Genomic DNA, 24,889 nt, shown 5'->3' on the forward strand with positions numbered 1-24,889 from the left:
TAACCATTGACTCATTATGAGCGTGGACACAGGGGAAATATATGTCATAAGGGCAGAGTAAGAGAGGACAGGGAAGACTGGGGGTGCAAACAGCTCCTGGGATGTACCTTGTAAAATATTGTACCTGTGAGACTGCTGGATACAGAAGGGGCATGGACTTGGAGTCTGACGGGTGTGGGTTCAAATCCTGGCCCTGACACATAACCAACTATACGACTTTGGGAGAATTTCCTAATTACTCTGAGGTGTAGTGAAATATGAAGTATAAAATCCACCTTGTTGTGTTGTGAAGGTTAAATGAACTATTCTGTGTAAAGCTCCTGGTGTACTATAGAATGCCCATAGTAAACGGCACGGTAATTGACAACTCTTGAAAATGAGTTTGTATACTGTTGGGTTAGTGAGTTTAGGCTACCATTAACTGAGCCTAAAGCAGAGAACAAGGAAACAGAAGACAGGAGGGAGAAGAAAGGATAAAGAGAGGGAACGAAATGGAGGAAAAATGAGAACTATAAAGGAAAAAGATAATGATAAAGGGAAAACTTTCTATAGGAGATGAATAGAGAAAAAGAACTTTTAGCTGATGTCAAAACTTAAGCCTATAATTTAGAAGTAGGAAAAAAATAGTTGATCTCATATTATTCTGAGCCACTGGTCAGGTTTTAGTCTGAAAATGTCAGTTCTTGATGCACTCATGGCCAAAGAATGAGCAGACACGCTAAAGTAAGGCAAGCATGAAAATGAGGTTTACTGAGGAGTGAAAGATGGAATTATAGGGCAAGGGCAAGATATAGGTTTACAGAACATGATACATATGCCACAGATGACGATGGGACCCAAAGTTGCAACAAAGGGAGAGAAAAAGGAAGGGTGCAAAAGGGGGTGGTTATGGTCTGTGTCTTCTTTTATAGTGCCCAGATTGGGACATCCCTTGAGGTTCAGAGGTCACCATACAACTACTTTGATTGGACAGTTGGGAGTCACATGACCTAAGACTTAACTACACATTCAGGTTGTTCTAGGTCAATTTCTGGACTCTATGGTACCTAAGCCGCTTGGCCTGTGGGCTAGAGAGTCCTCTGCATTCTTTGCAGCTGGGGCCAAGTTCTGATTGGCAGATTCGTAGAGTATTTCCTCCTCCTCCAGGTGTGGAGAATTAGGGTGTGGCAGGGTCAAGATGGGGGCCACAGCATCCCTAGGAGAGGGGAATCCCTCAATGTCTACCTAGCAACAATTTCGATTTATGTGGAAAAAGAAAAAAACACCTTAAATTTGCCTAAATCTAGTAATTGGGTGTCCTCTAGCATAATAGAGTCTTTTATGAGTAAAAACTTAGTTGACTTAAAGTACAAGCTTCCCAGAAGGTTTCTTTCAGCTTTTCAAAGTGTTTCCTTTCCCCTTTCCAAGATGGTGAGGCCTACACCTCCTGGCTGTGGAAACTCAGGTCTCTGGCTCTTGGGACTCTTACAGCCTCCTGCCGGGATGCTGATGTTAATGAAGAGTGGCACTTGTCTGTTGGTGGAAGCAGATGGTCCCTGCCGAAGCCTCTGGGTGATCAGCACCACAGTCTGCATTCCTCCTGCCCTGCCTCCCTGGCAGCATGTTGTATCACCTCCCCTAGCCCTACTGGGCTTCTAAGCCCTTTCATACCTCCGACGGCCATGGGCAATCGGAAGTGGAAGTGCTAACTCGGGCCCTTCTATCCCGTACTGCGGCTCTACTGCTCCCGAGCCTGTTAATCTCGGTGCCTGAGTGAGTGCGCACCTTCTCCCAGCAGCGCTGCGTGTTCTTTCATCCTTTCCAGCCCATGCTGGGCTGAGGTTCTGCGTCTTTTCTCAGGGAGTTTAGTAATGTATTTATATCTTAGTCTCATGTCTTTTGAATAGTTCTTAAAGTTTTTTTTGTCTGAGGGCCTCTTTATCCTCTTAAAAATTTTGGAAAAAACCCCAAAGAGCTTTTACTTAGGTTATTTTTATTGATATTAACTGTATTAGAAATTAAAACAAAAAATTTTAATTTTTTTAATAATAAAAAACTCATTATGTATTAACATAAATAACTTTTTAAATGAAGAATCATTTATACTTTACAAAACAAGAAAATTTAGTAAGAAAAGTCGCGTCATTTTGTGTTTTTTTTTTTTTAAATCTCTTTAATGTCTGGCTTCATAGAAGACAGTGTCTATTTAAGCATATATCTAATGGAAGGTATATGCTTTGGCACCCAAACTGCTGTGATATCTATCATATGTTGTGTAGTCTCTGGAAAACTCCACTATACCTTCCTGAAAACATGAGAGTGTGAAAAGCTAATAATATCTTAGTAAGGATCATGAAAATAGTTTTGGCCTCATAGAGTCCCTGAAACGATCTTGGGCCCCAGAGGAGAATCCGGACCACTTTGAGAACTGCTTTACTAGAACTTTCTCCCTACAGTACCAGGAAGTTTTTCCACATCCCTTTCCTGTGCGATGAGAACTGCTTTAAGTCATATCTCTTTTCTTCCCTCCTGGTATGCTCCCTTACCTCTCCCAGGGCAAGAATAGTGTCTGGGCTGTTGGGAAAGAAGTTGGAGAGGAAGATTAATTGAAAAGAGAGGATGGCTGAAAGTGAAATGTTTTTAGGGCAGGGAGAGGCATAAGGGTCTCATCAATTGCCTGGCGGGTGGGGTGTCTGAATGCTCCACGATGCCTAGCCTGCCTAGCAAATATTATGTTCTTTCATCCACATTAATCACACATCTCTTAAATTCAAGAGACCAGCTCACTTTCCTGATGATCAATTCACTAGTTTCTTTCTTCATCATCTTGCTTTGGAGGACCAGGGTAGGAAAAGGTCTTCATCTCCTATTGTATAACAATAGACAGGTATCACATACTGTTAGTGTCTAATAACCAAGATGTATAAACTCAGTCCAGGGTGATAAAGCTATATGATTTTTTATTTCACCGTCTTTCATGTCAACTCTCCTTCCCCACAACATCATCAATCAATCAGATTGCTCTTGGAGTTCGTTATGTTGCCATGGCAACATCTTCCTGCACAGTTAAAAATAAAACTTCTGTGCCCCTGCTGAAATTTGGAGAGAGCAAGAACCTAATTGCCTGGTAGTCCTCACCATGGGAAAACTGATACCTCGGCAAAGGTGATTCAGCCACTTTGTACTGGAGAGTGAAGATGAAAAGCAGCCACTGAATTCTGTCTTTGTCTCCCAGGTTAGTTCCCCTGAAAAAGTGAGGCTGCTGCTTCCCGGTTCTTAGGCTCAGGGGCTTTAGCAAACATTGCTGGAGTTTGGCAAATCTATGGGGAAGAAGGAAAAAAAATCAATGCAGAAGACTGGTTGCAGGCTTTAACTGCTTTCTTGGACACTTTAGATTGTTTAATAAGAAAAAGATTTCTGCAGAGATTTGGATTCTCCCATAGACAGACCCTGAGACAAGGATTCAAGGCAAGTTGTTTATTTAAAAGATGAAGAGAGGCCGGGCGCGGTGGCTCACGCCTGTAATCCTAGCTCTTGGGAGGCCGAGGCGGGCGGATTGCTCAAGGTCAGGAGTTCAAAACCAGCCTGAGCAAGAGCGAGACCCCGTCTCTACTATAAATAGAAAGAAATTAATTGGCCAACTGATATATATATAAAAAATTAGCCGGGCATGGTGGCGCATGCCTGTAGTCCCAGCTACTCGGGAGGCTGAGGCAGAAGGATCGCTCGAGCCCAGGAGTTTGAGGTTGCTGTGAGCTAGGCTGATGCCACGGCACTCACTCTAGCCTGGACAACAAACCAAGACTCTGTCTCAAAAAAAAAAAAAAAAAGAAATAAAAGATGAAGAGAACATCAGCGGAGGGGTGTAGGGTGGACAAGCAATACTGAGAAGAGAAGACAGCAAATAAGGTGTATTATTAACTCAGCAACTACTGTGGGTCCCTAGGGCTTAATTCTGTAGGAAAACTCTTGAGAAGTGGGGTAAAACTTGCCTTCGAATTATCCTATTTGAAGTGTGAGGGAGTTGGGGCAGTTGTACACTGACTCCCAAAAGTCTTTGGTTGAAAGCTACTCCCAAGGGTATTTCTTCCTAGCACTCTGTTCTGCCACGTGGGCAGAGCAACCCTCTGGTTTTATAAAAAGCCTGAAGGCATGGAGATACAGACACCTGCAGAGAGAAGTCTGTGGATAAGGAAGAGGACTGGGACATAGATAATATCAGCTATAGGTGCTTAGATTGGGGATTTTATTTTGGGAAGGTGAAATTCTATAGAAGCAAGCTTATAAGAACCTAGCAGCAACAACAACAGTGAGTGTGAAAACAATAAAAGAACAGAAGGTGTTTTAAAAATATTGATGTTGTTTTAGTTAATTTGTATTTTTAAAATAGGTATTTTCCTGCAGGATGCCAGGTATTTGAATGGACATTTGAATTTTTACTATCATGAGGTGGCTTCTTCATTCTCAACCATGCCCTTGAAACTTTAGTTCTTTAAATCCATGCATGTAGTCCCCAAATACCCTCATGTCCCTTCATGAACATGAACCACCTTCTGGAAGTATGTTTTATGTTTTGATTCTGCTCCTTTAAAACTTTCCCAAAGATGGCTCCTAAGTAACCATGTCTGTGAATAAAGTGATTGGAGTAACTGAAACAAGGTTACCAGGGGAGGGATAGTAGTGACTCACATTTATTGAGTGCCTGCTGTATGCCAGGCACTGTGCTAAGTGATCATCATAGATATTTCATTTAAAACTTACAACCAGGCTGGGTGCTGTGGCTCACACTTGTAATCCCAGCACTGTGGGAGGCCAAGGCAGGAGAATTACTTGAGGTCTGGAGTTCAAGACCAGCCTGAGCAAGTGCAAGACCTCATCTCTACTAAAAATAGGAAAAAAACCCAAAAACAAAAACCCTTCACAACCACTCTATGAGAGAGGTACTATAACTACTCCACTTTACAGATGAGGAAATGAAGGCACAGAAACTTGTTCAAGGTTGCACATCTAGCAGATTTAGGAGTCAGGATTCAAATCCAGGCTGGCGGTTCCAAGAAAATGCCTTTAGTCAACTTTATCTTCCATTAATACTTCAAAATCAAAATTGCTGTTTTGGGTTGATATTTTTCAATATGTAGATGGGCTATACTACAAAATGTCTTGGATTATCTAGGACTAACCCATCGGCAGCTAACCAGCCCTGGCCTTGGCCAGGAAGCAGTGCTGTTTAAAATCAGATATTCAAGAGACATGTACTATCATTTTTTCTTTTTTCCCGTAGAGGAAGAAAACTGGTAATACTTGCTCTTAAATATTTCTTTCAGGTCGAAGTTGTTTCTTTTGTACTTGATGGCAAAAACTCAGGGGCTCTGATTGATTTCAGTTTTTTCAAGGCCCCTGTGAAGATGCTGCTGCTCCAGACCAGTTTTGCCTCTGGCTAAACATGTCCCTGAAATCAATCTGTTGCAGAGGTGAAAGGCCCTTTCCATAGATAGAACAATATATTTTAATTTATCCTCTTTGGGTGCAAAGAGAGCGACTTAGAAAACTACCTTAGGTAATTCACCATTTATTGGAAGGATTCATGCACACAGGAAACCAGGAAATAGCGAAGAACCGGACAGGAAAGGGCAGGGCCCATGGAGTAGACAGAGGCCTGAATTCTAGAGCTTGGAAACTGACCCGGCTCCGCCCCCTCCACAAACCAGCGCTCTCTCTGGTCAGCTTTCTCATCCTCACCTGCGTGCACTTCTCTGCCTCAAATCTTCTGCTTCTCTTCGCTTTCTCTCTCTTTTAGCTTTCTTTACTCATGGAACAACATGAATCTTGGCATTTTTCTATGTCATCTATGATCTTTCAACTGCTGTTTGCATAGCAAATTGCCCCAATCTCAGTATTTCTTGGTTTAAACGATGAAAGGAGAGAATCAGAACGGACGAGTTTATGTTTTCAAGCCAAGCCATGTGGTGGGGTTCAGGACATGCTACCCCCAAATGTGGCAGCTTGGCATTTGAGGAACGGCAGAGCAGGAAGGTCACGCTCACCTTCCCCTGCCCACTTCCCCTGAAGCAGGCCAGAAAACCCAGCTGACCTTCCCCTGGAGTAAGTAAACAACTTTCATTCCAGAGATGCCTACCCTATGCCCATAGGAAAGGAATGTCCGTATCTCTGAAGACACAGGGTCACAGAGGAGAATCTGAACAAACAGCCTTGCTAAGTCCCCCACTTTATTGCTGTCAGATCATACCCTTCCGTCCTCTGTCCTCCAATCGTACTTCTACACCACTGTCTACTCTTCATCAAACCTAAGCATAAAAATACACAAATTTCCCTATTTCTTTGGGTCTTTACTTCTGAAGGTTCCCATGTCACATAAAACTGATATTAGATAAGTTTGAATGCTTTTCTCCAGTTAATCACTCTTTTATTATAGGGTCCTCAGCCATGAGCCTTGTGATGGGTGAGGACAAGATGTTGCTTTTTCTCCCCGACACATGTCATATACCTAATTAGCCTATGGCTTATTGGCCTCTAACTAAGTCAAGTGACCGTCCCCAGTCTGATTAGCTCTGTCCAGTTACATGTGGTATAGCCTCTTCAGCCAAGGTGTCTACACAGGCTGGCTGTGGGTGGGGCGAGTACGTGACTGAGATCCACTGTGCTGCTCTTTGATTTTCATTCCCAAATGTCACCTTGCTCCTTGCACTACTGTTACTGAAAGCATACAGATCTAATGTCAGACACCCGCAGTGTGACAGACATGCTCAAGTCTTGAGTTGCCTGTTAAAAGCACAGCCACAGTATTTTATAGCTGAGAAAGGTTATCTCACAGAATGTATAACTATCTAATCTAGAGTTTTCAGGCTCTATCTCCTCATCAAATTACAGCCCCAGAAAATCACATACCTGGATGACATTAGTTTACTTCTCTGGAGAATAGCCTTCATAAAACTATGATTTAATATTATACCCTGGAGGTTATAAGAAACGTTCATATGAAGAAAATACATCTTTAAAATTTGCCTGTTATTATTGTTTAATGTTGTTTATATAAGGATTCATGCAATACTTTTTTCTTTTTTTTTTGAGACAGTCTCGCTTTGTTGCCCAGGCTAGAGTGAGTGCCGTGGAGTCAGCCTAGCTCACAACAACCTCAAACTCCTGGGCTCAAGCAATCCTCCTGCTTCAGCCTCCTGAGTAGCTGGGACTACAGGCATGCACCACCATGCCCGGCTAATTTTTTCTATATATATTAGTTGGCCAATTAATTTCTTTCTATTTATAGTAGAGATGGGGTCTCGCTCTTGCTCAGGCTAGTTTTTTTTTTTTTTTATATATATATTTTTTTGAGACAGAGTCTCGCTTAATTGCCCAGGCTAGAGTGAGTGCCGTGGCATCAGCCTTGCTCACAGCAACCTCAAACTCCTGGGCTCAAGCAATCCTCCTGCCTCAGCCTCCCCAGTAGCTGGGACTACAGGCATGCGCCACCATGCCCGGCTAATTTTTTCTATATATATCAGATGGCCAATTAATTTCTTTCTATTTTTATAGTAGAGACGGGGTCTCACTCTTGCTCAGGGTGGTTTCGAACTCCTGACCTCGAGCGATCCGCCCGCCTCAGCCTCCCAAAGTGCTGGGATTACAGGCGTGAGCCACCGCGCCTGGCTTCAGGCTAGTTTTGAACTCCTGACCTCGAGCAATCCGCCCGCCTCGGCCTCCCAGAGTGCTAGGATTACAGGCGTCAGCCATCATGTCCAGCCTCATGCAATACTTTTATCTTAGGTTGTAGTGCCAAGGAAAAAACTTTGCTTCTATTTTAATGAGTGGGAATTATAATATTCTCCAAAATTCTTATTTGCCACTAAAAAATATAAAGCAAAATTTAGGACTTAATTATAGTAAATCTCTTTAGCCTGGGTTTCTGGTATTATAATCTTCCTCCTCTCAAGTACATGCTTTTGATATCTTATTTTTATTTTAATGATCCAAAGTATATAAGTCTGTTGACAAAACGACTGCAAGTACTTTTTTGAAGTAGCTAGAATACAAATAACAAATTTGGTTCAATACATATTATTAAATATTGTGTTTCATAGGGAAAATGCTAATGATTTTAGGAAACATTTTGGTATTTTAGGGAGTCTCCAGGCTAGAGACTTTTTATGCTCAAAAATAGTAAATGAGATATCAGTTACCATTGTGTTTGTGCTGCTAAGAAAATCTCTACAGGGCCCTTGTGGCAATCTGAGGATGTATTCATGTTGTACAAAATTTAAATTTAATAGAGTTTACACAAAGATTTTTATTGAAAGGAGAAGGGCTGAGATTGGTAGCCACTAGTGAAGAATTATTTGTTTCAATAAAGGAATCAAAGAAAACTTGATAGCAATTGGCCTTTTATAATTGATGTTTTAGGATGCTAATGGCTTTTGCTAGTTACTTTTAAATATTTTCCTTGTTTCACAACTCTTAATGTTTGTTCTGGAGTGGTGTCTCTTTTTTATGAGACAGAGTCTCACTCTGTTGCCTGGACGAGTGCTGTGGTGTCAGCCTAGCTCACAACAACCTCAAACTCCTGGGCTCAAGCAATCCTCCTGCCTGAGCTTCAGGAGTAGCTGGGACTACAGGCACCACCGGGATGCCTGGCTAGTTTTTTCTGTTTTTAGTAGAGATGGGGGTCTTATTCTTGCTCAGGCTGATCTTGAACTCCTGAGCTCAAGCGATCCTCCCGCCTCAGCTGTGCTAGGATTACAGACATGAGCCACCTGGAGTGGTGTCTTTTTTTCTATTTTTTCATCTTCCTTGAAATGTAATAGACAAATGAAAATTATATTTATTTAAGGTATAAGACTTAATGTTTTGATATACATATACATGGTGAAATAATCTCCACTATCAACCTATATCTATTATCTCACATAGTCACAATTTTCCTTGTGACTTCCTTCCTTCCTTCCTTCCTTCCTTCCTTCCTTCCTTCCTTCCTTCCTTCCTTCCTTCCTTCCTTCCTTCCTTCCTTCCTTCCTTCCTTCCTTCCTTCCTTCCTTCCCTTTTCTTCCTTCCTTCCTCTGTCCCTCTCTCTCTCTCTCTCTTTTTTCTTTTGGAGTGGTGTCTTCATTTCGGTGCTTTAGGCAGCCAGTTGAAACTTTAGTGAATCAACTGTTTGTCTATACCATATAAGTAATGGATTGATAGATTTTTTTTTCCAACTACAATCATCATATAGACTGGTTGTTTTTGGCTTTGGTAGAAACAACTTCAGTATTCCATTTTAAATAATGGAAAGAAAGCCTCTTTTATGGAAGGCAGGAAGTCATTTGGTCCACCAGGGCTACAAACCTGTTTTCCACTGTCTTTTGAGCTTTGCTTAAAAAAAAGAGAGAGAGAGAGAGAGATTTAGCAGTAGCACAAACAAAAGTGGTTGCCAAGGTGACTTGCATCTTTGTGGAGTGGTATTTTCTGGGTCACTGGTATTCTGTGCTATTGAATTTAGTGGTATGTCATTGAATTTTTATGTTGAAAATTGCCAAATGTTAAGACCTGCAGATACTTTAGCGCCTGTCCAAACCTCCAATGGGTTTGAGTGGTCCTTGGTCAACCTTTGCTGTAGAGTGAGTTTGATTTGTTACTTGGGAACATTTTTCTATGGCCTTTTGTTCCTTTGCTCTGACTTTGGAGGAGCCAGTGCAGTTGCTTTTGGCACTCGAGTTTTGTAACCTTTCCCAAATTTCTCCTTCATAACCGCTCATCACAGACCCAAATCCCAGAGGCACATGCTAGCTCAGCCCAGATGCCAGGAAGATCCATCCCCAGCTGGCCATATGACCCTAATGAGTGAGCAGCCATATGTACAATTAATTAAAACTGAAGTCAAAATAATAAAATGAGTTTTCAGGGTGCACTTAGCAATGGCAAGGTTTCCTTTCATAAAATCTGAAAACCACTTGTACAGCCACCAGGAAAAAAGGAAAAGCTACTCATTTTAATTCCCTGTCCTTCAAAATCTCAGTTTAATAGCTATAATGTATATCCATGTTATATACTGAAAAGTTCACTGAAAGACATTTCAAGAAATGTAATAGTAAAAAAGAAAGCACTGTCTCTGTCCTCCAGCTCACAGTCTGGTGGGACATTGTCCTTCAATGGCTGAAGTTCATGATTTCTCTTTCTTGTTTCCCTTGACTGTCTGCAGGTAGACTTTGTTTCTTACTTTGGGTCTGTAGCACTTTGCACTTGCCTCTCTGTTCTGATGGCTCACGTGTCGCCCTTGCTTCACTATGTGTACTGGAGCTTGATGGTGTCAGCTGGGGAGAGCCGACTGCTACATTGGCCATAGTGGGAATATTTACATCATGCGATTTGGCAAATACTCCAAAATCAGGGCTGTGATTTTTTTTTTTTTTTTTTGGAGAGTTTGTTTACCAGCACACGAGGTCCTTGAAGTCAGGAATATGGCTTTCATTTGGAATCTCTGGAGCCTAACAGTGCCTGGCATATGGTGGGTACTTAATACATATTTGATGAATGAATGAATGAAGGGACTATACCTGGGCTCTATAGGACACAAACAGAACAAAACCAACCAACCCAGTTTTATGTATAATGAAATGTCACAAAAAGGTAGTGATTTGAGAGGCCCATTGAAAGGTATCCACCTCCCACCAAAATATGTCCATTGCTATTTTGCTGCAGTAACTTATTCCCATGTTGATGTCATTTTAAATGTAATGTCTGTATGTTGATTAGTTTTGGGCAGAAGTTGACTGGGTAGAGCAGAAGGGGAAGCTGATGAGAGGGCAAGACAGTGGGAGGTGACATATTAGCCAGATGACACAGGGAAATGAGGATTCGTTTCTCCAATTATTATTCTGCTTAAGAGCCATCTCTGTGAAGGAGGTGAGATTTATACCCAATCTTTTGTAACTTTCCTTTTCCTCTGGCCCGTTCTCTGTAACCCAGGGCCTTTATGCCTTGTTTACCTCATGACCTCATCTGTCCTTTTAAATAAGATAATCCCTTTTGCTCTACACTGACTTCTCCCTTCCTGCTTTTTTTGTTAAACCACAACTGCTTTGTCTTTTGGTTCATTCTCCACAAGTTCCCTGCTCCTGGATGTGACTTTATGTGTTGTTCCAGCCCAGGCACTGTTGTAATTCAACAGAGGACTTGTGGAAACAGAAAAGATTGAATCCAAACCAGCAAACCCCCGAAGGATGGTATTTCAGGCACTGGAGAGGTAAGGGGGGAATGTTAGTGTGGGAGGCAGGGGACAGTCTAGGTGTTGTGCTATAAATCATATCACATAAGCAATTGTCTCTACTGCCTTCGTGTAAGGCAAGTTTGCTTCATTTTCAGAAGAAAGCAGGGACCTGCCAAGGGAAGACTTGGCATGGAGAAGTGTTGATGAAGGGAGGATGTTCCCGGCCATGGCCCCTGGACATCGGAGGGTATCAGGAATATGGAGTGTGGGTGCGCGCTGGGGGCTGCGGCTGGGGGCTGGAGTGTGGGGGATGAGGCTGAAAGATGTTGGGGGACAGTGACGGAAGAGCAGAGGGTCTCAGAGACAAACAGGGCCTCGTGCTGACTGCCAGCTATGGTCTTTTGCAACATTCCTGCTTTTTGTCATGCTGGAAGCTTGTAAAGGAACAAGGTCACAGACCAGACATAAGGTTCTGTGCTGAAGGCCTGGGCTCACTGGAGTCACCTTTCTTAGAGGATTATCTAGCCCCTGCCCCAACCCCCAAGCCTTCAAAGAGAAGGCATCCAAACTGAAAGGGAATCCCAGAGAAGACTTGTTTTAATGTCTATTAGAAGATTCTGGAACATAATTTTTGTTTATACCAAAATGCAAAAATTGCAGAATCTTTTCATTAAAATTCTTTCATTTACCTAAGTATATGTCTTTGTTTCTTAGCCAAGACGTGAGGAGCTGGCAGGTGGAGGAAAATCCAAATCCTCAAAAATGGTTTGCAGTGTTGATAAGGTTTAAATAAAGATTTTATCAAGGCTTCCAAAAATTGCATCTCTTTTCTCCATTACAGCTCTCTGTCTGCAGAAGAGCGTGAGCTAAAGTAGAGCTTGAGAAAGTGACTTTACTTTTTTCTCCACTGGGATTGGGACTGGTAAGTGGCATCTTTAGAAATAGGATGAATAGGGAAACGGTGCCAACATGTGAGTGAGTCGTACCAAGGTGCTCGTGCCAGCGTGTTGGTTTGTGACATTACTGTACAAAACTCAAATGGAAGCTATTTTCTCTTTAAAGGTGTCAGTCAAAAGTAATAATGGTAATAATAAAACTGCATAGAAACTTATCTAATATTTACTTTATATTGGGTCCTCTATACTAAGTGCTTTCCATGGATTATCACATTTATTCTTTTTAATACCTTGTGAGGTAGTTACTTTTATAATCATCCCCATTTTACAGGCAAGGAAACTGAGGCACAGAGAAGTTAAATAACTCACTAATAGGTAGCAGTGGAGATAGTGGAGAGATAGTGGATAGCAGTGGAGATAGATAGCTACACTATCCTGTCTTCTAGCAGTAGAAGGCAGGGCAAATACTACAGCAGTAGCAAACATTTATTGAGCACCTATTATATACCATGCACTGTACTAAGTTGTTTCCATGTATCAATCACTTACCTTCTCAACACTGTGAGGTTGGTACTGTTGTATTCTCATTTTACAGAAGAGGCAATTGAGGCATGTGCCATATAATTAGTGTAATGGATCTGGGGGCGGCAGTGGTGAAGCATCAGCTTGCTCTGAGCTGCTACAACTGACCACCAGAGCGACTAAAAACAGCAGCAGAGATACACACGAGTTTTCCTAAAGGCCGACCCTGGGGCCTCATATAACTGGTTATGAGTATGTTCAGACCATGCACAAACGTGTGATTTCTCTCCCCCATAGGGCTGAGGCTGCAGTCTGCTCTTCACAGCAACTGGTGGCCACACTTCCTTTGGCGAAGTCCTGCCTGTCACTGCTCTGAGCATCTCACTGCCCAGAGCCCAGCCCTCCAGAGCTATGGAGTGGAAGGTCTTTTGGTTGCTGCCTGTTGGGAAGGCTGGTGGACAGACAATGTCATTAGCTGGTTTGTTGTAATAAAGAAATTGAAGAAGAGAATTTCAGGTTTTTCTATATTAATTAATTGCTGCTACCAATATAATTCTTCATCTTTTTCAGGCAAAAGAAGAGGACCAACAACCACTGGAATGTAGAAGTTGCTAAAAGCAAAGTTTCAAGCTACAGAGATGCTCATCTCTTGGACCCATGTGGTCAGGTTCAGGGACAGAAGTTTAATGAATGTGTCTTTGGCTTAGCAAGGAAGAGCAAGGGCAGATTTCAGTTTATTCCTTATTGGATTTCATTTGAATTTACATTGCTCCCCAAATTTGATGCTACAGATTGAAGGTTCCTTCTCCCAATTTCTTTCTTTCTTTCTTTTTTTTTTTGAGACAGAGTCTCACTTTGTTGCCCAGGCTACAGTGAATGCCGTGGCATCAGCCTAGCTCACAGCAACCTCAAACTCCTGGGCTCAAGCAATCCTCCTGCCTCAACCTCCCAAGTAGCTGGGACTACAGGCATGCCCCACCATGCCCGGCTAATTCTTTTCTATATAATTTTAGTTGTCCAGGTAATTTCTATTTTTTTTTTTTTTTTAGTAGAGATGGGGTTTATCTCTTGCTCAGGCTGGTCTCAAACTCCTGACCTTGAGCGATCCACCTGCCTCGGCCTCCCAGAGTGGTAGGATTACAGGTGAGAGCCACTGCAGCTGGCCCCCCACAATTTCTTTTATCCCTATACAACTGTGGTCCCCAACCCCTGGGCCCAGCCCAATAACGGTCCTTGGTGTTAGAAAATGGGCCACATATCACCACCTAAGCTCTGCACTACCTCCCCACCCCCACACCACCTGCCCCCACCTTGGTCTGTGAAAATTGTCTTCCATGAAACCAGTCCCTGGTGCCAAAAAGGTTGGGGACCACTGATATACAATACTTAATTTTTAAAGAAATTTTATATTAATAGTTTTAATTCTTTTAATAGTAATAGTTTTATATCTTTTTAGGGTACATGTGATGTTTTGATATAGGCATACAATGTGAATTAATCAAATCAGGGTAATCCTGATTTGGGGTATCCATCACCTCAGGCATTTATTATTTCTTTGTGTTAGGAACAATCCAATTCCACTCTTTTAGTTATTTAAAAATATACCCTAACTTATTGAATATAGTCACTTTGTTACGCTAGCAAACATTGTTCATTCTATCTAATTATCTAACTATATTTTTGCACCCATTAATCATCCTCAGTTTATCCCCTTTTTCCCAGCTACCCTTCCCAGCCTCTGGTAACCATCATTGTACTCTCTGTCTCCATGAGATCAATTATTTTTAACATTTAGCTCCCACATATGAGTGAGAACATGCGAAATTTGTCTTCCTGTGCTTAGCTTATTTCACTTAACATAATGTTCTCCAGCTCCATCCACATAGTTGCAAATGGCAGCATATCATTCCTTTTACTGGCTACATAATATTCCATTGTGTATATGTACCACAACTTCTTCATCCATGCATCTACTGATGGGGCCAGTTGGGGCCAGAATCAGACAGGGATTCCACATCAGCCCAGCAGACATGCCCAGACAACAGTGAATCCCAGGAGTAGGCATAAATTACTATGCAACTGGGATCCCAGGCTGTTGTGTAATTTCTAGATTGTTATTCAGACAGCTCCAGCTCAAGGACCGGGAGTGAGGCCCATGTTTCTGTTCAGGACTGGAACACGCTGCTTTGGCCTTTTCGGCTCTGCACGCCCTAGCCACTCTGTGTGTTGTCTCTCACCTGCAGCGCACGCAGCACTAGGGATAGCGTTAGAATGCAGAGTCTCAGGCCCCGCCCCAGACCTACCGATGCAGATCTGCGTTTTAACCAGGTGATGTACACACATGAAAGCCCGAGAAGCCCTGCTCTATACCATAACTGACAGATTAGACTCTCCGTAAGGAATGATGCTCACAAGATTTTTCAGAAGATTTACGGAGTCTTGCAGCATAGTATGTTTGAAGTAAATCCAATGACTGCTTGCTATTAAATACCTATAGAGATATTTTTTCTGTCTTTGTCTTTACTTATCACTTTTATCTAAATTTGGATTTTATTTTGGGATTTTTGATTTTCATGTTAGTCCATAATGGAGCTCGATATTGTATATCAGCTTGAATTCTCCCTCCCCTCCGTTCTTCTTGGGCCAAGAACTCTGATAATAGAAAGAAACCATGGAGCTGACATTCAAGGAAAATCCAGAAAATGAATTCCTTTTTATCTTCAGGCAGAGCAGCTCCAATGAATAGAGTACTGTAATAAAACCTTTTTATATGCCTGTCATAGAAAGACAAACCTTTTCCAAAGGAAATAGATTTGAGTATTTGCGAGAAATGATAAACAGCCTGACAAAACCCTCGAATTTCCCTTTTAAATGTTAGGTAGGGGGAGGTTTTAACTTCCCTTGTCAGGTAAAAAAAGAATTCATTATGAAAGCCATTCTAGCTGAAACTCAGAAATGAAAACTAGACTGGATCCGAGGGGAAAGCAATGATTTAGAAATGTGTTAAAGGGAGTAGTTTAATGAATAAAGTGTCAACTTTCTATACGAGCAAAAATAAATCATGCATGGGCTAACTGGTTTTGTCGCCATGAATTAGCTGAGTGTAGTCTGCACTGCCACTCAGTGTACGGAAACATTAAAATCCAATTCTCACCTAGATTTGTATAAGTGAATTGTTGATAATGATGTTAATAATGGCATTGTATCCACTTTCCCGATTTCTCTATTCCAGCAAATGCTAAGAGGAAAAAGAAAATGAGGAGCATTTGAATGAAAATGGCCCTTATTTCAGAGTTTTTCCATTCAGCAGATGGCCTTGAGCTCTAGGGTCTATCCATCAAGAAACAACCTGCAGTCCTGCTGCAGAGCTGTTTAGACCCTTGTTTTGCTGTCCTGGCGTTTGGTTTGCTAGGGCTGCCCTAACAAAGTGCCACAAACTGGGTGCCTTAAAGAATAGAAAATTATTCTCCTGCGGTTCTGAAGGTTAGAAGTTCAAGGTCAAGGTGTTGGCAGGGCCGTTTCCTTCTGAGGGCCAGGAGGGAGAATCTGTTCTATGCCTCTCGCCTAGCTTCTGGTGGTTTGCTGGTCATCTTTGCAGTTCTTTGGTTTGTGGATGCATCATCCTCATCTCTGTTCTTCTCTTCAATGGCATCTTCCATGTTTGCATGTCAGTGTCCAAATTTCCCATTTTTATGAGGACAGCAGTTATATTGGACTAGGGCCCGCCCTAATGAACTTAACTACATCTGCAAAGACCCTATTTCCAAATAAGATCTCATTTTGAGATGCTTGGAATTAAGACTTCAACATACCTTTCCTGGGAGACACAATTCAACCCCTAATACCAGGGGAGGCTGCTTCATATGAAAGCTGTTGGATTTGTTTGTAATTTAACTCCACGGTCTTAGCGTACTCCTGGGCATGGGATCCAAATTTAGCAAATTATCCTCGAATAAATAAAGTCATTCATTACTTAGGTATAGACATTTACAAAGCACCCTCATCTACCTCTGAGGTGTGGATTTTATGTAAGTGAGAAAATGGAGGCACGAAGAGATTAACTGAATATGCTTCTCATATTCTGTAGTTATCTGGTTTGTTTTCTTGTTTATTGTTTGTCCCTCCAACTAAAAGTGAGGCAGGGATCATGATTATTTGCTGAATGCTTTATTTCCAGCACCTAGCATGGTGACCAATGCATAGTGGTGACAATACACATTTGTGGAGGGAATGAATGAAGTGGCCTGCCAGCAGAGATCTGAGTCCGGGTTTTCTGACTCTACATCTAGTTCTGTTTTGTTATAATAAATAGGTGAAGAAATGGACACATTTCCACTGCTGCCTGGTGTCCAAGACAGAATTGCACCCTACAGTGAGTAATGAATAGTGTTAGTCTGATGTTACAAGGAGACACATCAGTGGGCTGAGGATAAAACCCCGGCATTTCCCTAGATTTGTAAACAACGAATTTAAGAAGACAGGGAGACTAAGCCAGTGACTTTCAAACATTTATGACTGTGATGCACAGTAGGAAGTTAATTTTACTTTGTAACTTATTGGCACATACACAACTGAGACAGTACTACCCTTACCACATGCAACACTCTCTGGCCCCTCCCCACCCTCCTCTTCCTTCCTCCACATTCCATTCAGTTCCGTTCCCTTCCCTTCTCTCCTCTCTTCTATTCCATCTTAAAAATGCTAATTTTGCCTTCTCAATCTTCTGATTTTATGATGCACTGAGCTGCAACCCGCAATTGGAAATCAGCACGGGAAAGACACTAGCCGTTCATCAGAGTCCATCTGCCCCTTCTCTGGCCACATGATGAGACTGCATCTCTCGGCCTTCTGTACGTTTAGGTGTAACCAGGTGCCTAAGTCCTCTCCAGTGGAATGTGGGTGGGAGTAATATATGCCACTGTCAGGCTGGGCCCGTAAACATCTCCTTTGTTCTCCTTTCCTCGCCTGGCTTACTGGATGGCAAGTCCCACAGAGGCCTTGGCAAGTGCCTTCCCAAGATGGCAGAGCCATTGTCAGCCTGGGTCCCTGGACTGTTGCAGGAGAAATAATAACCTTCTTATTCTTTAGGCTTCTAAATCTTTATGGCTATTTGTAAGGGCAATGCAGCTTATCCTCACTTAACCAATGACCAAGCGGAGGTTTGACTTTTGAGAGACAATGGGTTTCTGTTTAACACTGTGCTTGATAGCTGTGGGCCACGTATAGGTATACGGTGCTGAGTGTGAGTATATCTAAGAAAACAGGAGCTTCTCCGAACACCTTGTGAACGCAAAAGTCCTAGAAGATGACTTCATCACTGGGACTATGCTGACCACCTGTGCTTGTCACTTGGAAGATGGCCAGCAGTGATTGGCCATCTTCACTGCTGCCTTTTCATGTGCAATGTAAGACAGCACAAGCAGAATAAAAGTGTAAATTCGTAAAAATGAGAAGACCAGAGCTTTCATGAGAAAATAAACATCAGATCTGACTTATTGTGAGAATTTATCCAATTTAACACTCACATTCATGTGCAGACAGCAGACAGCAAGGAAAGACGGTCATTATGTGCTACTTCTCCTTGAATGCCAGGGACAGAGAAGCGAAGCATGGTTGTGTCAAGCAATGTCTGCATTTCTTTCTTCTCCTTTTCCTCTTTGATGCATTGAGTCCCCAGTGGTACCTCCTGGCATTTTATTGCCCAAGATTTGCTCTTTATTAAGTATAGAAAACCAAATGATTGGATGTTAGCTCATTTTCTTTTTTCCCCCTGTTCATCTAATGGCAACCTCAAGGAGCAGGCTACAAGTCACAGAACCAGAAAGGAGTGGGGGAGAAAGCAGAGGCCTGCATAATTTCCAAACTGAGCTCTTTTGCATAAATAATTTAGAAATGGCTAGAGATTTATATAAAGTTCTCCAAGACACCAAGTTAATTTTAGGTAAAGTCATTTTTTCATAATCATCTTCACCTTTGAATGGAAGCATTGCAGAGCTGGAAGGGGCTTTGGGATTTTCTGGGCTAACATTCTCATTTTACAGGAGGACACTGAAGCCCAGAGATGGTGTAGGACTTGTTCCAGGTCACAAAAATTAGTTTTTGCCAGAGCCTGCACTGATTCTATGCTTTTTTTCATGCTTTAGTCTATTATTTCCGGTATACTATATTCCCTCCCAGAACTAAGTCTTTTTTTTTTTTTTTTTTTGCTTCCTTCTCTCTTCCTCCTTTCCTGTATTCTTTCTTCTTCTTCTCCTTGTCCTTCTTCAGATGCTGCTGACAGCTGTGCTGTCTGTGAGGAGAACTGCTTGCCTGGATCCCCTCTCTGAACACTGGAATTTGTTTTTGAGTTCAATTTAAAGAAATTTTTAGTTTACACGTATGAGTGAGAACATGTGAGCTTTGTCTTTCTGTGCTTGGCTCATTTCACTTAATATAATGTTCTCCAGTTCTACCATTTTGTTGCCAAATGAAAGGATTTTATTCTTTTTATGGCTGAATAATATTTCATCATTTATATGTAGCACATTTTCTTTATCCATCCATTTATGGACACTTTGGTTGATTCCAAATCTTGGCTATTGTGAGTAGTGCTGCACTAAACATGGGAGTGCAGATATGTCTTCTACATACTGGATGTCATGTCCTTTAGATGTACCAACTTGTGGGATTATTGAATCATATGGTAGTTCTATTTTTAATTTTTTAAGAATCTCTATACTGTTGTCCATCATAGCTGCACTAATTTACATTCCTACCAATAGTGTACAAGGTTTCTCCTTTCTTCACTTCCTCACCAGCATTGGTTATTGCCTGTCTTTTGGATAAAAGCCATTTTAACTGGGGTGAGATGACATCTCATTGTAGTTTTGATTTGTATTTCTCTGATGTTGAGCATTTTTTCATATGTTGCTGTTAATTATTTGTATGTCTTCTTTTGAGAAATGTATATTCAGATCATTTGCCCATTTTTAAATTGGGTTGATTTTTTCCTATTGAGTTGTTTGAACTCCTCATACATTCTGGTTATTAGTCCCCTGTTAAATGGGTAGCTTGCAAATATTTTCTCCCATACTGTGGGTTGTGTCTTTATTTTGCTGGTTGTTTCCTTTGTTGTGCGGAAGCTTTTCAGCTTGATATGATCCCATTAGGATACGGGACTATATCACTCTAGTGGGGCATATCTAGGTTAGGTATCTATTTGTATTAATACTCGGAGGGGTATTATACCATGACATACTATACTATACCGTACTATACTATGTAAAGGTAACAAACAGGATATGTTGGGAATGACTGGACCCAACCTTGATTATTTACAACAATCATGAATACAATCCAGTGGTGTTGCGAGATTAATTTCTGCCTCCTGACCTGCTGGTGAAACCCTGAGCAAAGTGTGGCCAAGGTATCATCTCAGTCCTGGTCTCAGCCAGGCATCTTTTCTTACACCATCCTTGTCCTACTGACCGTCTCATGTGGCCTGCGCTGTTCTCGTCCCAGACTACGCTGAGAGACTACTGATTGGTTGCACCTGGCCTTTATTTAGCATTTGTAGAGAATTCTCTGTCCCCCTCTGCTATTGCTCCAAGTTCATTTTCAGCCTGAGTCCACATTAAGGGTATTTAAAGGAGGCTGATGTTCCTCGACATGCTTGGCAAAAACATCTGCTTCCTGCTGATCATAGTTGTCAGAAGGAAATTTTTTCCCCAAGGCTCCAGGGCTTGCTCTCCTCTTTGCTCTGAGAAGTTGCGCCCTGCCACTCCTTCAGCCCCCCAGCCCCTGCCACCTCTGAGTTCTGACCCTGTGTTTTTTGCTATGCTGTGACATTGAGAGGGGGCTTCCACTTCGGCTTAATTTGTAAAAAGAGTAACTTCTGGATTGGAGCCAAGCAGCAGATGGGCTTCTTTTTGGCTTTAAACACAGAGGACATTATATTTCCCAGACAATGGCTCCTAAAGTTCTTGATGTTACTGTTTACCTTTTCATGTCATTACTCTCAGTATGAAGTACGCAAGTGTACTGAAGCACCTACTTCCCTCAAACAATGCTACTTACGCGGTGGGGAGAAGAAATGGTTATGTATGGTTATATAATTTGATCTTGATTCTTCAGGTTCTATAATTTGATCTTGATTCTTCTAAGTTGGGGAGATGAAAATGCCTCCCAGCATTTTGCTTTTGATGTGATGCCAATTTCAGAAACACTGATTTATTTGATCAGGGAGAAAAAAGTGCAAAACCAAACCAAAACCCCAAACGAAACTCTAGTGGAGACAGGTGTCCAGGCCAGGAGAAGAGGAAGACTGGGCAGAGGGGGAACTTGTGTTCCCAGGTGAGCGATGGTACCAGATGAAGTGAGGGGCCAAGTGACACCAATTTTGCAACTGCTGTGGTTCTCTCCTCTTTTGTGTCTCTACTCCTAACCCTCACCTCTTTTCTCCTTCACTATTTCTACTACCGCCCTGCCCCTCCCATGTACTCACCACTCTCTCAACATGGTTAGTTGCCTGCCCAAAATGCATACTCTCCATTCCATGTTGTGGGAAGGTCCTTGGGGGAGGGTAGCCCAGGCAGAGATGACCCTTTCTGCCCCCCTTGCATACCAGTTCCCAACAATGGAACGTGAGCAGAGTAACATCTCATTTCTGGGTTAGGGCTTCAGAGAGCGGACATGCCTTCTCCATTGGCTCTTTCTTCTTCCACCAGCTTGAAGTGGAGGACTCCAGGGCTCTGGCATAGTGGTTGCAACCTTGGCTGCTCATTGGAGTCACCAGGAGATTTAAAAAAATCCTGCTGCTCAAGGATGCTAATCAGATGGGTCTGGGGTGCCGTCCCAGCAGTAGAAGTTGGGAAAACCTCCCAGGTGATTCTCGTGGACAACCAAGTCAGAGACCTGTGGCTGTAGACAGGTGGTGGGGCCACAAATGGAAAGTGTCATGGGGAGGACAGCTGCCCACAGACCAGAAACATCCACACTGGAATGTCACATGAGAAACCTTTGTTTTATTAAGGCACTGGACATTTGGGGCTTATTTGATATAGCAGTTCAGTTACCCCAACTATTATATACTTTTAATGAGCATAGAGACATGCTAAAGCTCTTTAGCATACTGAGATTTCATTCCAACACCTGCCAGCTGCTTTGTTGTGTCGGATCAAACAGTCCCACAAGTGGGCGGACTGAGGTGCTGGCGGGATACTGCCCTGGCATTCCCACACACCGGCCCTGCCGCTTCTAGAACTTCAAATCAGGTAGCAGCTCCCTGTCAGAGATAAGCTCACATCTGGAGATAATCACTATTTTATTTTAAAGATGGCGATTCCCTCTGGTTTGCATTTGTTCTGTGACTCTATGAGGCTTTGTCATTCTGTTTACTGATAATCCAGTGTTTAGGATGACACCTTCTGCTTTGTGGGTTGGTGATATGATACCACATTTAATTTTTCCAAGCTTTCTGCTACCACTCAGTGGGAGAAATGATTGTTAGTGTTTGATTGCAGAATGTTTCTTACCTAATTGTCTCAAAACTGCAGGGTGTGTATTTGATTTCTTTGATTGATCTGTTTTTTGTATGCATTTTCCCAACATCTTGAATAATTTAAGAGCAATCCTGAATTTTGGTTTGTGGCTAATTTGTTGTCTAGCAATTATACATCTTTCTGAAGCAGCATATTTCACTCAAGTGTCTGAAAGCAGGAAAGAACTGCTTTATAAGAAGACTCACTGTTACATGAATTTGAGCGTACCACATGGCTCCTCAGGTTCCTGGAAACCCAGTGCTTCTCTGAAGGTAAAGTTGTGTTGCAAGAGGCAGGGGTTGGTTGGTCCTATCTCCTGCCATCGGCATTGATGGGTTCATAACTTTTCTGTTTGTGCTAAACTCTTTCCCTTATGTTAGTTGAAAGCAATCATGGAAGGGAAATAATGCCTGCTGGAACTCCTGCACCAAGCTTGAAAATCTAGCCACAGGGAGGACGTAGGAGCATGTTTGTTGACCTGTTTTTGTCCATTTTTCTCGCACCTATGATCCAACTCTGTGGGAAGGTAAATCAGTTTTGGAGTGAAGAGGGCTGTGGCAGGGAAGGTAGCAGCAATAATACAGATGATCTGGAATCATTCTGGGATTGGGGGAGAGAGAGAGCTGTCCCAAGTGGGCAAATCTATCCTGGTCCAGGTGAAGGGATTCTTCTTTGCCAAACTGTGCACTTTCCTCCCTGCAGGGCCCTCAGCTAAGAGGTCAAGATCTCACCTGCTAGATCTGGAAGCCACCATCTTGTTCTTCTTATCACCAATCTCTTTGTCACTCCCTCTTGGGAGTTTGCCAGAATTAAAACTATAGGAAGGGGACAAGGTGGGGAACAGATCACCTTTTCTCTTCCTGACAGGGGAACTTCATTGGCAGCCCTCATTGGAGGCTGAGGTCCTCCATGCTGGAAATCCCTTCCTCAAAGCGAGCTCAAGGCTTTGGGCAGGGCGTGGATTAATATCTTGTCAAAGACCTCCAGCCAAAGACCACTAGGAACATAACTGTAGTTACGAAAGTTGAATTTATTGCCGGTTGCAATGAGGGAGATCACATACCATGGGGAACTGCAAGGAGTTTCAGTAAAAGGATGTTAGGAAGGTTTGGGCTTGTGTTTAGTGATTTGGGGTAGTAGTCAAGCAATGAGAATTGGATGCTTTCAGGAAGCAGGGGAATTTTATCGCTGGTATCTTAAAGTCTTCTCTGCACAGGAGGAATGAATCAGGCTGGACCCTGATTGTACCAACACATTGGTAAAGAAGCAGCAGTCACTCATTAGCATATGAGGGGGATGTCTGGTCATTTTTGTGCATTGGACGATGTTCATATTTTTGCCCATGGGACATGATTATGGAGTGTTCTTGCTTTTTCTTGGATTCATCACAATCATAGAGTACCTTGGTCTGACATTGCTGTTTTGTGAAATTGTTTCTGTTTAAGAAGGCCCGGCTGTGAGTGGCAGTGGCAGCTCCTAGCAACACCAAGTCCTGGCTAGTATAACCGGGCCAGTTCTGGGATGTCAGGGCCTGTTTCTCTTGTTCTCAATCTGGTACACTCTTGTGCAGCCATATTGATTATCAGAAGATAGAAATACTTCTGTTTTGCTTAGTAACTAGTCATTGTCGTGAGTCTTCTGAGGGCTTTCTCTCCTCCTGGCCCCTGGGCCTGTCCTCCACTCCCCGGACCTCCCCACAACCCACTCACTAGTCAGTGGCAAAGCAGGGAACCTTCTGGATCTTGCTGCAGTTCAACTGCTGGTGTCTGTTCTGATGAGCCAGTGCCTGTGCGGCAGCTGTTGCTAACATTTTTTGGTATCGCTCTGGCTTTGAGACCGTAGCTTCTCCACACATTGAGATTGAGAAAAGACATGAAGACAGAAGAAAGGCGAAGCGAGTAGTGGAGAGAAGAAAAGAGGAACGAGGCACAAGAGAGAGTGACGTGTAAGTAAATGAAGGTGAAGGCAGGAAGGCCTGAAAAGACCTCTAGAAAATGCACCGGCAATGAAGTCTGAAAAGTGAACTTAACAAAGGGTAAAAAAATGGACAAGAAAGAGCTGAGAGGAACAGAAGGAGAAGGGGGTTGGGACCCAGAGGAAGTAGAGGAAAATCCTGGCCAAGCCAGCCCTTTAAGGCTCTCATGCTATCCTGCTGTTCAGTTACGTTGAACACGTCTCAGAATCAGTGTGCCACCAGCTGGAGCTTAGAAAACAATCATTTCGCTCAACGGAAGTTTGGGTTGGAGCTGGATCAAATTTGACAGGGCTTAACCTGTAGAGAAGAGAAGGCAAAGGAGCCGCGCAGCCTGCCGGGCGCTCGTGGCGCAGCGTCCTGCAAGCTGCTTAGAGCCACCGCTTGGCGCCTTCGCGGCTCTTCTTCCTGTTTGCGTCCCACGACGCTCTTTTGAATCAAGAATTGCAAGGTTCCGGGCAGGTATGAAACATCTCACTGTCTTTGAGTCAGGATGAAAAACAGCGTGCTTTCCCTGCCAAGTCTCCGAGAGGAGGCAGCGCGAACAGATGGCGGAGGAAGCGCGGAGGGCCGGGTTGACCCCGCAGGGATGGAGCGTCCCAGCGCAGGCCTTTCCTGCTCCTCTAGTGAGGGACTCGCACGAACAGCCCGTGGGGACAGGGGAGTGGGCGGGGGCGGGCGAGCGGTTCCTTCCTCTGAAGCCCCGGGTCCTTGCATTGGCGGCGTGGCTCCTGTTCCTGCGAACGCACGGGGGTGTTGAAGGCACCAAGGAAAAGGAAACGGAAGGCAGGCAGGAAGCAGA

General features: G+C 42.9%; 1 long non-coding RNA gene across 1 annotated transcript; it reads left to right on the top strand.

Moving 5' to 3' along the window:
• The first annotated feature begins 10,909 nt into the window (after positions 1-10,909).
• On the top strand, positions 10,910-13,077 carry LOC142871865 (uncharacterized). The gene is made up of 4 exons (XR_012920034.1): positions 10,910-11,215; positions 11,287-11,448; positions 12,021-12,101; positions 12,895-13,077. It is a non-coding gene; the product is annotated as an uncharacterized LOC142871865 (long non-coding RNA).
• The last annotated feature ends 11,812 nt before the right edge of the window (positions 13,078-24,889 follow it).

The sequence above is a fragment of the Microcebus murinus genome, chromosome 7 (genome assembly GCF_040939455.1).
Source record: "Microcebus murinus isolate Inina chromosome 7, M.murinus_Inina_mat1.0, whole genome shotgun sequence".
NCBI lineage: Eukaryota > Metazoa > Chordata > Mammalia > Primates > Cheirogaleidae > Microcebus > Microcebus murinus.